Source organism: Lissotriton helveticus, chromosome 2_2 (assembly GCF_964261635.1).
Source record: "Lissotriton helveticus chromosome 2_2, aLisHel1.1, whole genome shotgun sequence".
In the NCBI taxonomy this organism is placed as follows: Eukaryota; Metazoa; Chordata; class Amphibia; order Caudata; family Salamandridae; genus Lissotriton; species Lissotriton helveticus.
The window spans coordinates 226,235,966-226,250,225 of record NC_136060.1 but is presented as its reverse complement, the minus strand read 5'-3'; the positions used below and the strand labels follow the sequence as shown (position 1 = coordinate 226,250,225).

At 42.0% G+C, this 14,260-nt stretch overlaps 1 protein-coding gene across 3 annotated transcripts in view; it reads left to right on the top strand.

Annotated features, from left to right (window-relative positions):
* The window catches only part of PCDH7 (protocadherin 7), an 813,510-nt gene that overhangs the window by 260,633 nt on the left and 538,617 nt on the right, over positions 1-14,260 (top strand). The gene's annotated exons all lie outside the window — the stretch shown is intronic.

Below are 14,260 nucleotides of genomic sequence, written 5' to 3'. Positions count from 1 at the left end.
GCTATTTGAATTCATGATTGAAACCTCTTGTCACTGATTTCTTAAGACGTTTTCTACTTGCTTAGATTCAGGCTAAAATAAAGCAAGACCAGCATTTTGTTGGTACATTCAACAAGCTAAGAGTTAATCCCAGGAAACCATGCAAGAACAAATTACTACCAGACATTAAATCAGTAGCCAACATGATCAAGCTGTTCATAGTACTTTTGGATTGTGTGATTCCACAGTCAGAGGACGGGCAGAAGTTAATATGATGCCGTTTTGGATGCTAATACAGTGATGTGAACTCAAACTACCTCATCCCCTCACCTTTTATACCTGTTCATGTAAAATATTTGAAAGATTATAGAGACGCTATCATTGAAGGACAGGATTCATTTATGACCAAACCATGTTTCCATTAGTCCAAAAATTGGCTATTGTTGTCATCTAGTATATCCGGAATGTCCAAGGAATGCTTCCGAGTCATATCAGTAAAGATGAGACCCACTTTTATAACAAACCTATGTGACACTAGAGAGTCTCCCTTGTGTTAAGCTCTGGGTAAAGAATGGGGCTGGTGCACAGTAAAACTTTACACGCACGAGTCCTGCTATTAGCAGGGGAGTTGTGATGTGATTCCTATGTACTGCTTCTGAATTATAGTGATGATTCCACGGTTGATGGTGGACTTTGGTAGGCAGTGGCAGAGTTTTATCAAACACCTGGATCATTGCAGCCCAGGGCCCCTTTCATGTTACTACATTTTTCTAAGTCGGTTCCCTCTGAAATGTTAGCCAGCATGACTCTCGGTTGTTTTTGAACAATGGATTCAAGACCTTTACCACCAATGCTCAGTACCACCAGTGCAATGGCAGCAGCTTCTTGAATGGTGAATTACAACCAATTGGACTGATAGACGCCATCCACACCTTTATTCCTTCTTCTCAAAGTGTCAAAAGAAAATGCTATTTGTTCTAAGGATGACGATGATTGTGATGATGATTATTATTACTATTGTTTTCATTATGCGCAGAAGTAGCGCTAGCGGTGGTGGTGGTCGAAGAAGCTGTAGTTGTACAAGTAGTAGTACTAGTGTTAATAACGTGTGATGGGTGTATTTATATATTTATTATATACTTCATGATGTATTTACTTATTTAGAAACATTGAGACAAGTTATTAAACTACATTAGAGTGATGAGGGTGTTAAAAATGATTACGAAAAAAATCGCTAGGTTGATGAATTTGATTATTTGCTGCTAATAGGATGTAGGAATCAATTTGAGCAACATTCTTATGCAAATTTCATAGTATATTAGTTTCCGTTTTGAATGTACCTGCAAAGATAGGCCTAGAAAAGGCTTCCTATTTGGCATTGCCATCTGTAAATAATTAAAATCACAAACAAAACAAATAATTAAGTTGAAACTAAAGCATCGCCGACTTTCATTTATCTCATTTGAGCTTGGACAAAGCTCAAATGCAAATGTTTGTAATGTGAAAGTGGCAAACATTAGGCTGATACAGTGCAAACTAATTTTATTGGCCAGATGGCACATTGGCAGCGATAGATGCAACCAAATGGGAGATCCAGATTCGACTCTAGACTTTGCACTACCAGAGTGCTGAGGTTAGGATTGATAGGCCAGGATGGCTCTCCGAGGACATTAACGCGATGCTGCTTTCAGGGCCGCCAGCTGTGCTGCAAAAGAACATTACCTTATGGCTGGCTCCGGCAGTCATCCACATGAGATCCCTTCAGCTTACCTGCTTTGCACAGGCGAATGCAAGGCCCGTGCTTTTACACTGCCGCTGGTGCTGTAAGCAGCATTTCATTTGAAGCTTTAGTGGCAAAGACCTGGCTGAAAGGATGTGCTGCAGTAAAAGTCAGACCTACGCATCAGAGGCCATTTTGCTCTGAATAAAGCTTCCAAGATAGTTCAAATGTTTACAGGAATCCCTTCTACTTCACAGAGACAGTATCAAACAAAACTGTCTCATAGAATAGGTGTTCTCTCTCAGAAATCCTGCTCCTCAGTAGTCTCGAACATAACCACATAAAATTAGAGGTGATTATCAATTGTCCGTTTCCAATACCTCTGCAAATCGTTTGCTGAATCCTTTATTTGTTATGATCATGTGTTCTTGTTTAATTGATGGATGAAAGACACATCACTGATACCCCAGCTTGAACTATTTTTTGAGGGAAGATCAGCATTCATCTCCCTTTTCACTGCCCATTTAGCCTCTCAGATGCACCCTGCTTGTCCTATAATGTATTTTAACATTACATGCTAGCGTGATATTGGGAAAATCTGAAGCTCGTAACACACCCCTCCCCCCCCCCTTCCAATCCTACTGGCCAAGCTTCACCCCTGTGTAGGATTGTTGATTGCAGATTTCTACATTAAATTTAGTCACCCATCGAGGCATTCTGGCATATGGCAGTGACTAAATGTATATTTCCATAACTAAATAGGGAAATGAGATGTAAATATGTACTACATTATCCATTCATTTTATGAGCAATGGGTGCAAGGTTTGAAGACCAGAGGACTGTTAAAGGGCAAAATAATGTCTGAATGGTGCAAATTTCAAAACACCCTCTTTGAAGGAGGGATTCACTGGAATCTGTGCCTACCAGATCTCGTGTCACACCTGGAGACCCATATTAGAACAGCACCAAGATGCATATGTGCAAGCCAGTTTTCACACCAGCATTCCATTTTGCACACATAAAGTTCTTGAGAAATTGAACATGCATAAACATTGCCTTTTCCCAACACGCAGTATTGCAGATCATAAAAAAGATTTCGGAAATAAGGCCCAATATCCGATTCACTGGCAATAACATATGCAAGCTAATACATTCACTCTATGAATGTATGAAGAAAAACATTTTTTGCCCCGTATTTCAGCTGCGCTTACAACTCTGTGCACTGTTAAACTTGCTTAATCGGAGTACAGTGCTTGTGCTCCACTTTAAACATTGTTAAAGTGGCTTATCACAGAGACAGTATCAAACAAAACTGTCTCATAGAATAGGTGTTCTCTCTCAGAAATCCTGCTCCTCAGTAGTCTCGAACATAACCACATAAAATTAGAGGTGATTATCAATTGTCCGTTTCCAATACCTCTGCAAATCGTTTGCTGAATCCTTTATTTGTTATGATCATGTGTTCTTGTTTAATTGATGGATGAAAGACACATCACTGATACCCCAGCTTGAACTATTTTTTGAGGGAAGATCAGCATTCATCTCCCTTTTCACTGCCCATTTAGCCTCTCAGATGCACCCTGCTTGTCCTATAATGTATTTTAACATTACATGCTAGCGTGATATTGGGAAGGAGGGATTCACTGGAATCTGTGCCTACCAGATCTCGTGTCACACCTGGAGACCCATATTAGAACAGCACCAAGATGCATATGTGCAAGCCAGTTTTCACACCAGCATTCCATTTTGCACACATAAAGTTCTTGAGAAATTGAACATGCATAAACATTGCCTTTTCCCAACACGCAGTATTGCAGATCATAAAAAAGATTTCGGAAATAAGGCCCAATATCCGATTCACTGGCAATAACATATGCAAGCTAATACATTCACTCTATGAATGTATGAAGAAAAACATTTTTTGCCCCGTATTTCAGCTGCGCTTACAACTCTGTGCACTGTTAAACTTGCTTAATCGGAGTACAGTGCTTGTGCTCCACTTTAAACATTGTTAAAGTGGCTTATCCCTAATAGCCTTATTTAACGTGTCTATAAGTCCCTAGTATGTAGCATAGAAAATGTACCCAGGAAATCGAGGTTAAATGCTACCTGTGGATTGTATCAATAGAGTGCAACTGGAAAGCAAGGTGTTGGAAATTGGATTACTGGTTAAGAGGATTGAAACCCTATTGAAGAAGCAGCTACAGTTCTTGTCAGGTTGAAACACAAGCAAACACTAAATTAACCTTTGCTTAACCTCTAGTAGTTTTGTACAAATTCAGCCAGGCTTAACTTAGAGGCAATGTGTAAAGTATTTATACAACACTTCAAACACTAATAAAGTGAGAACACTCATAAGAAAAATCCCACACCAATTAAAAATAATAAAGCAAAATGCAATAAATTATTTGAGAACAAAACAACAAAAATCCACTTAGTAGAACCAGAAATATGCAATTTCGAATATTTGGGTATAAACAGTCCATAAAAGCAGAAAGTGTCAAATGTGGGGATTTGATCATGCCGGACTGGGACAAAGTCCACGTTCAGGCCGACTGCGATGAAGCTCGGGTCAGATCCTGGGCCCAGCAAGGCCCACTGAACAAAGTACCTTAAACCGTGTAGCACGATCTGTGCGGTATTGCTCTACGAAGCTTCGAGACGTCCGACATCGGTTCAGAGGAACTGCAAGGTTCTGCGTCAGATTGAGTTGCACTATAGTGGTTCCAGTGAAGCTTTCCGATAAGGCTTTCTGAGGCTTTGCGTCAAATCGCATCAGTTCCAATAGACTGCCAGCTGGGGGGCAAGGCACAGCGAGGATTTGCATCACTCAGCATCGATACCTTTGAGGCTGGCAACTGGGTTGCAAAACTCTGCAGGGCTCTGCGTCACTTGGTGTCAGTTCCCATGAAGCTTGTCGCTGTACGGCCAGGGTTTGTGGGGCTTTGCATTGCTTCATGCCAGATTTGGTGAAGACCACAGCTGGGTTGGCAAAGTACATGTATCCACACTTCCAAGGTTCCAGGACTGGAGGGGCACCACTTGAGAGATTAGGACTCATAACAAGCAGAGTCCAGGTGCAGGGTTCAATGGAAATGAAGCCTTTTCTGTCCCTGAGGCTCTGATCAAGAGACCATCCAACTACCCCTTGAAGTCACTCTGGTGGTCCTGGGTTCAAGATGCAGGTCCAGTCCTTCTAACTCAGAAGGGCAGCATAGCAGAAGGGCAGTAGAGTTGGGGTCCTTCTTGTAGCAAAGCATCACAGCAGTCCTTCTGAGTCTTCCACAGGTCCGGAGGTGTACTGAATCATTGGGTCTGAGAATCCATTATTGATAACTGGTGCCCATTTTGAAGTAGGAGAAGGTTTCCACCCCAAGAGGTTCTTATAATTTCCTTACTCACTGCCCTGGTCCCAACTTGTCTAGTGTCACAAAAGACTAGTGTCAAGCCCTTTGTGGGTGTGATCAGGCAGAGCCTTTGTGATGTGTAAGTGTGGTAGGTGACAGCTCCTCCCCCTCATAAAGTCAGAGATGATTTATCTTGCCAACACCTATTCCCCATTTGTCTCACTGTCTAGTCACAATACACAATGACCAACTGCCAGCTACACCTGGTCATGTTACCCATAATACAAGTAGAGGTGGGTGAAACTCACATAATTTTGTGTAATTTAGCAGAGGTACAAATATCTCAATGAGATTCCATAGTTTCGAGAATGGGTGGAGTCAAGCATGTTGTGCTGATTGCACATGCGTTCCACAGCAAAAAAACAGCTCGAACGGCACCATGCGGTGTGCCAGAGGCTGCTGCTACTCAAGTTCATTTTGCTCAAGTAGATTTTCAACTTGAGCAGCAGCCTTCTGACCGTGAACATTTCAAGACCGCCCACATTAGAAATCTCACCTAATGTCCTCTTAGTGACCGGAAATCTCGCTGGGGACTCCACATCTCATTTGCGCTCACCAACTTACAGTTTTGGCATGCCCGCAAGCAAAAATTCTGCCTCACGGAAATTGATAGAATTGAGCCAGCACTGCAGGTTGCAAGAGTAACGTGAAGTTGCCAAAATTCCACCAGTTCTGCTAGCAGAACAGAATATTTTGCCCACCCCTAGATACAAGCTATAGTCACCAAAAGGTTAGGTAAAGAAAATGCCAACTTTCGAAAAATTTCATTTTCAGAATTGTGACTTAAAATTAAAGAGGGTTTAAAATGACAATTCTTTAGACATTACACTTAATATTACAACTTGCTCACAATTGAAAGTTAGCACTTATTAAATATAAGGCAACTCAAAATGTTGTCCAACGGGAGAGATAGGCCTTGCAGTAGTAAACAAGAAATGTATTAGTTTTTCCCTTCCAGGACATATACAACTTAAAAGTACATGCCCAACCTTTTATAGACAGAGCACCCTACCCCATGGGCTGCTAGGGCTTCCCCAGAGGGTGACTTATTTACATTAAAAAGAATGTTTAGGCCTGGCCGGGGTCACCTCCCCACTGCACTTCATGAATTCCCAGACCATGGGGCAGAAAAAGTCCTGCCCCTGAGTTACCCGCCACACTTGACTGACCAGTGTACTGCCCTGGAAAAACCAGCCTTTCTACTACCATGGTCCGGCTGTCCCTGGTGTCAGGTAAGTATGGCATATAAAAGCACAGAGCACCATTGAAGGTTATCTGGTCATGCTAGTCTGGGTGAAAGTCACATGTTCAGGATGACAGTGATGGAGCACAGGCAGGTTACAAGGACCAGGTTAGTCCACCTAAGTTACCTTCAAAAGTCCAGTGCAATGAGTTTTATTCATGGTGGAGGGGGGCAGCATGGAGAGTGTTGCAGATGGTCATCGATGTAGGAGAAAGAAAAGGTCAGGGTAGCTGGTGTTTTTTTCTGTAGAGCGAAGATTCTGCTGCAAATGGTCATTGACAGAGCTTCACAATGGCAGTCACCGCAAGCTGTCAATCATGTAGCACGAAGTGCAGATCTCGTGTTGCAGTGCGTGACTGGTGGTCACTGTGGCGCAAAGCATCAAGTTCACCTAACTTCATGTTGGCATGTGGCATGTGTGACAAGATCTAGGTGCAAAGTTTTTCAAAAAAGTGACAAAGTACCTTTCTGAAGTGGGACTTAGAAACTTTTTCAAACTTTTTGACCTACAGACTTTCAACAGGACCAATCCACATGGTGTATTCCACCAGGACTACTTTGGGGTTGGCCTCAAATTGTGTCTAGGTCTCAGGCTACCACTTTCATAGGCTATCACTGAAATTAACTGGTTTTTGGCAGCGGTGGCTGGCTCAGGTAGGAATGGTGGGGCGGGGCAGGGCCTGGCAGAGAGGAAGCTGACAGAAGACGTAATAGGTATAGTTAAATAAAAAAATAATACCTATTCTGTCTTCCATTGACTTCCCCCCTGCTGCGCCCTGCCTCGCCCCACTTCCCCACCATGCTTACCTGAGCCAGCCACCATTTGTTTTCGGTGCTATTTCTATTTAAAATTTAAAGTAGGTTTGAGGTTTTTATTGCTTAGTCTTTTTACTTTGTTATCAATTTGGTACTGCAAAAAATGTTGACACAGTACACTAATAAGTCTGTCTGCTTTGTGTCACAGCTACTATGGGATTGAGCTTAGGCCAATTTAGTGACTTTGAGGGTTCACACTGACAAGAAGTGTTATTATTCCTTGAGATGGCCAGTCACCAACCCCAAATATTTATCCAATTTCATACATCCACTTTTTATTAATTATCCATAATTTGAAAGATGATATGGCACATAAAATTCCTCATAGATCCTATGTTGGAGTTAACTATTTCCATAAGTAACAACAAGTTTTTCAAAAACAATTGTAAAACACTGTGATGAATATCATTCTAACAATAAAAATCAGTTATTGCTAAGTATATATTGCAATTCATTTGGCATTACAAACCCTAGATGGGATCTAGGATGGTACAGAAAGAGATAATGCCTAATTTACACAGGTTATTCGTCATCGTTGTGACGGAGTAACCCATCCACCAAATCTAAATCAGACCCATAATAAAGATGTGAAACACATTAATTTCTTTCGATCACGTTTCTGTTTCTGAAGTGCTCACACCCCATTAGTTATTCTAAAAAAAGCCAGGTTTTAATTTCCTATAGTCTAGAAATTAAGAGATAGCCATACGCTATCATCTTTAGCTGATTTCATCAACAGTTCTGGGTAATTAATCATTCACCAATTGTATGTTGGTGAAAGGTGACTAGATGTGCAATTGTGCAGGAACAGCGAGAGGCACTGGCGGAAAGATTACACAGACGAGGCCAAATCGAAGTACAAAGAGACAATGGCCAAATACAAAATCTTAATCTATGAGGCAAAGAAAAAATACTATTGCGAAAAAATAGAATTAGCCAAAAATTCGAGTAAACTACTATATGAAACCACCAAACAGCTAGCCGGGTCTTCTTCTGATTTAACCCCCCCCCCCCCTTCCCAATCACTTTGCGACGACCTAGCGAATTTTTTCTTTAGTAAAGTCAATGATATTTATCGTATCTTCGCAAATAATGCAATTACCCTCCCTACTGCTCCCCCTTCACATCATGGCCCCAACTTCCTGCAGTTCACAGAAGTAGGTCCCCCTCAGGTACGGAATATTATATCTTCCATTAAATCGGGCTCTGCCTCAGACCCATGTCCTTTGAAAATCCTACGCCCGATTATTGAAACAGTTCTCCCGTCCATGACCACGATCTGCAACTCTATGTTTTGTACAGGGATTTATCCAGAGTTTTTAAAAAAGACCTTCGTAAAACCTCTCCTTAAAAAACCTAACCTCGACAAGGATGAACCAAAAAGTTATCGTCCTATCGCTAGTCTTCCAATACTAGCGAAAGTAGTCGAAAAAATTATGAATCTCCAACTATCCTCCTTTGTCGAGGAACATAGGTTACTGGATGAATCACAGTTTGGCTTCCGCCAATTCCACGGAACAGAGACTGCCCTGGTTAAGGCAGCGGATGATATCAGATCTATCCGGGATGCAGGAGGTACAGCAGTTCTTATTCTGTTGGACCTTTCAGCAGCCTTCGACACGGTCGACCATGTCACTCTGGTCGATCGTGTCGGAGGCTTGGGCATCCGAGGGAGCGCCAGAGAACTTATCGCTTCATTTCTGGCGGGAAGGTCTCAGGTGGTTACTATCGGACCTTTCAAATCATCTCCCTTTGTCACTGCCATGTGGAGTTCCTCAAGGCTCATCCCTTAGTCCGACACTATTTAACATTTATGTGTCGGACCTTGCTAGAGTCATCAAGGCATATGGGATGAGCCTTACCTCCTACGCAGATGACACCCAGCTGGTCCTAGCAGTCAAGAATGATGGGCGTAAGATTGCCAGTAATTTCAACCAAGGCATGCAGGCAATTGGGAGCTGGATGGCCGCCAATTGCTTGAAGCTGGAGTCCGACAAATCGGAAGTTGTCATTCTTGGCAAATTATCCCCGGAATGGCCCTCACTCTGGTGGCCTTCATCTATGGGGCAGCCCCCGGATCCGATTGACAAGGTGAGGAATTTAGGGGTGGTGTTTGATAGCCGCCTGAACTTCCTACCCCATGCAAATCAAATTTCCTCCTCAGCTTTTCATAAATTGGGGCTCATAAAAAAAATCTTGCCTTTCCTACCTGAAAATGCCGGAAAAACCCTGGTCACTTCCCTGGTCTTATCCACCTTAGACTACTGCAACGCCCTATTCTTGGGCGCCCAAGAGAAGAAGCTTCAAAAAATGCAGATCATTCAGAATGCCGCGGCCAGGCTACTTGGGCGCATTCCAAAATACCAGTCAGTGTCAGCTACTATAAGACAGCTGCACTGGTTACCGGTGAGAAAGAGGATCGAATTCAAGTCCCTCTGCCTAGTTTACAAAGCTTTACATAATATCGGACCTGTTTTCTTTACCCAAAATCTTATCCCATACCGTCCTGCAAGAACATTACGCTCATCCTCTCTACAGGAACTGCTGGTTCCACGCACCAAATCGGTAGCGTGGGGAGATAGAAGATTCCTGGTAGCTGCCCCGAAACTGTGGAATACTGTCCCACTTGCAATCAAATCGAGTACCTCCCTCTGGATGTTTCGCAAACAGCTTAAGACCTGGCTTTTTAAACAATAAACTTCAGTTCCCCTTGATGGTTACACAACATAGAATCTTTAGCGCCGAGATGCCCTTGGGCCTGCGTTGGCGCTTTATAAATGTTTTAATAAATAAATAAAGAAAGAAACAACCGTGAAATCTCTCACAGGTTAAAAATCCTGTGATAGAAAAGTGAGCACGTGGCAGCTCTCAAATTGCATGACCTCTGAATCATAGCCTGAGTTGTCCTCTTTTCATGTTAACCTTTCTTTGAACCATGAGAAAGGCTAAAGTAATCAAGGATATATTTTTTACTGTATTATCTCTGCAAATATTTAGCTATAAATTTGGTGTACCTCTACCAAGTTCAAGCAGTCATGGGACAAATCTTGTCTTACCAAAGCATACCTCTGCAGCTTACCAAATGCTCTCCTCTGCGACACCAAACTGGAATTTCATCTAGACAGTGTTGTACTTTGATTGCCGCAGCTGGAAAGCCTCCACAATCATCTATCTCTCTCCTCAAACATGCTCCCCCACCATACTGTGTAAAATAAGTATATTACAGCAAAAAAGACCTAAGGATGGCTTAGCCTGTACCTTTTCAATGACAGCTCAAAAGATGTATTTTATCTCTATGAATGATGAATTGATTGGTAAACTGTTTCTCAGCAGCATTTAGTTCCATGTAGCTGTTATACTGATGAATGTTGCACATATTAAAATCGCACTGACATTAGCAGTTGTCTTCTAAAATATAATGGCCCATTTTGTACACAGAGGGAATGTTTCATTTTACCTAAAGGCGAAATCGCTGGATTTTTGTGATTTTGGGGTCACAGCATCTTCCTTGTAATTATGGATTTGCCACATAATCCACTATCAATTGCATAATTGTTAGAGTTCATCAAAAATAGTATTCAACCGCTTACAGATCAAATATACTGTACAGCTGGTTCTGTGCGGTGGCGGGCAGTTGTCAAATGTTAATTGATGAGCTTTCAGTTGCTGATTTCTATATTCATGTTTTAAAGTGGTGCAAATGAAAAGCAATGTTGCTCATACAGAATTCACAGGAGTTGATCGATAATAACTTCCTTCACTCCACAGCATCCTATCATAGGTGAATTTAGGCGTGAGGGGTGATGTAAGCTTAAATCCCTCTCCTAATCTCTCCTTTAAAGAGCCCGTAGTTTATTAGAAGGTGCTCAGACCGATAAGATAAAATCAGGCTGTTAAAACTGCTTACAAACTGTCGGATATATTTTTAGAAATTTCCCTATCAGGTTTTGTAATTGACTCTTGCTTGAAGATTGTCATTTTAGCAGGGAGTTCAATTAGGATAATAATTTCTGATAGCACTGACCTGCGATTTATAATCCACTGTGACATGCGGTGTTCCCGGATTGTTCTGCGGTAAGAAGGTCAGCAGGTTTATGAGGCTCAAAGCAGCTCTCTTCGGCAGTGCATATTGGCTCCACTGGCTAAAAGCATTCCATCGCCAGGGCAAATCAGAAATATACTCTCTAGAAGCTGACAGGTTAATTAAAAATTCCTACTTGTCATGCAGTTAGTACTTTGCTGTTACAAATTTAGCCATATCATAGCTTTGACAAGCCTTGATATTTTTGTATTTACTTATACATTCTTCTAAGTAATTCCGAACTTACTCCATGCGTAGTTTGTTAAGGATTTTTAACAACCAGTCTTTATTTTATTTTGCTAATGAAGTTGTTTTTGCATATATATATATACATATTAGTACTTTTTCAATGTTTAAAGTTACGTTTTTAAAAAGCTGACGATCCCACCGTTTGAATGCCTGCATATGATTAAGACTCATTAGAGTTGAAACATGTTATGCTTTTTCTGCCTCAAATAAATGACTGCAGAGAGGCACATATATATATATATATATATATATATATATATATATATATATATATATATATATATATATATATATATATATATATATATTCCATACAATGTGCAGCGTAACGCTCCACTCCGCTTGACCCCTCCACAGCAACAGTGGTCCGTGCTGGGCAGCGAGCCATTAATTCAATCAAACATACCAGCGTCCACACGATCCTGGGACAGTATGAAGCACGAACTCCAATTGCGTGTTATTCAAAAATATTTAATCAGCAAGATAGCAGCAAAACAATCACACTCGACGCGTTTCGGGGCTCCTCCCCCTTGGTCACTCGTGACCAAGGGGGAGGAGCCCCGAAACGCGTCGAGTGTGATTGTTTTGCTGCTATCTTGCTGATTAAATATTTTTGAATAACACGCAATTGGAGTTCGTGCTTCATACTGTCTCAGGATCGTGTGGACGCCGGTATGTTTGATTGAATATATATATATATATATATATATATATATATATATATATATGTATTTTGTTGTTTTTGTTTTGCTAATAAGTTTGGCGTCATTTAACAAAACTTCATGATGCCATTTTCAAACCTAGTTTGCCATACACTTCAGATGCTCTCTTGAAAGTTTCAGAGTGATCAATCAAAGGGGGGCTGAGAAAAAGGGGGGTCCCCCCAAAAAGTTTCCCATGCAATTTCTAATAGGAAAATAGGAATTTTAGACATAACTGCAGGCCAAACCCTTAATGGAATTACACCAAATTTAGAAGGAAGCTAGATCTTGGTCCAAAAAAAGAGTGCTTTTTGTAATTTGGTGTAACTCTGTTTAGCAATTTTGGAGTGACTGAAGTATAAAGATTTATATATACCTGGTACCACAGTTCCACCTGCCAAAGCAATAGTGTGACTGGCCACAACCTGAGAGGAATGTTGCAGCCGCCATTTTAAATTTAAAAGTGATAGAAGGGGTCAGGGTAGAGGTCAGTGTGGGACCCGTCATGGGCAATAAATTGTGCAAAAATGTGTTTTTTAGAGTGTGAGGGTCTGCAGGTTGACAGCGGCGCTCAATGCAGCCCCCTGTGTGCTCTGCAGTGTATCTGTGGATCCAGACCCCAATTAAAAAACACATATACCCACTCACAGAATAACACACCTACTGACACATTCACTCACTGTAGGAAAGTGCCCTTTTTTGTCCTAATCACCTCCAAGTTTTGCCACTGGTACTGATGTTGTTTGAATGATTTGCAATGAGTCTCTGCTAACCAGCCCCCAGTGCCTGTGCTCTTTCCTTAAAAACAAGGTAAAATTATCTCATTTTGTTACAGCTGGCACACACTATAGCTCCCCTGTAGGTTCTCAGTAAATGGTAAACGTGATACCTAGGGTATGGGTACTAAAGAGGGCCCCTAAGGGCTGCAGCATGTATTATGCCACCCTAAGAGGACCCCCATTAAAAGTTCATGCAGGCTGGGTTACATGGTGAAAACCATGTGTGTAAACATGACATGCCACACTCAATGCATCTAATGTATGTAGGAGCCCCATATAGCAGGCCTTATAGCCCTAAGGCAGTATGCATTATATTACATGTGTATGAGCCTAAATGCCCCTGTGCTATCTCAATTACTATGTGGTACAGGTGCACAGAGAAGCCATGTTAAGTGCACGTATTGGGCACCGGTCATTACGAGCTCCCCAGCTGTATGATGACTTTACTGAAACCTATGGTTTTTGGTATCAAACATCTTGTCTTAATAAATCTGTACTGTTGCCCGTACAATATTTATTATGACATGGTATTGACCAGCCTGCCACCACAGATGTGTTTCTGAACCCCTGAAGGTGAGAGACCACACGTTCTAAGCCAGAACCAATGGAGGGAGGTGTTCACACCTCCTCCAGTTGGATGGCTAATGAGTTAACTTATCTAGGCCAGGGGCTTCAAAGCTGCCTTTGATAAGCGACCCCGGCTTCCCCCAGACATGGGTGATGCCACCACCTGCCCTGATGCCCATTTGTCACCAGGACAGGTGGGAAATTAGCTATGCAGTAGGCATGTTGCACCACCAGGCTAGTCACACCCCTAAGGTGGGCTACCTGATGTGCTCCATGAAAGATGGGTTCCATCATCTTGTTTTTGGTGAAATAAGGAACTCTGAGACAGGGCATGCCCACTCCCTACAAGAAGTAGTCATATAGGGGGAGTATTAACCCCAGGGATAAGTAGCCCATTGCCTACTACTCTTTACTAGTGTTTATGTACCTTAATTTAGTATTTTCGTGGCCCCTGACACAAGGAACTGAGATTATCTCTGTGTGGAAGAAGAAGGACAAAGAAGAGCCAATGACATGAGAATTTTGGACCAGCATCTACTTTGACACAAAACCCTGGCTGACTGCTGCTCTCTCGACAATCACTGACACAGACTCATCCAGAAGCAACATCTCCCTTGGAGTGGAGGGGCAACTCCCCTGATCCAGCAGGCACTGACTGCAATTGCCCATGACATTGTTCCAGTAACCCCGGCCCCACCGAGGGAACAGCAACCCAGCA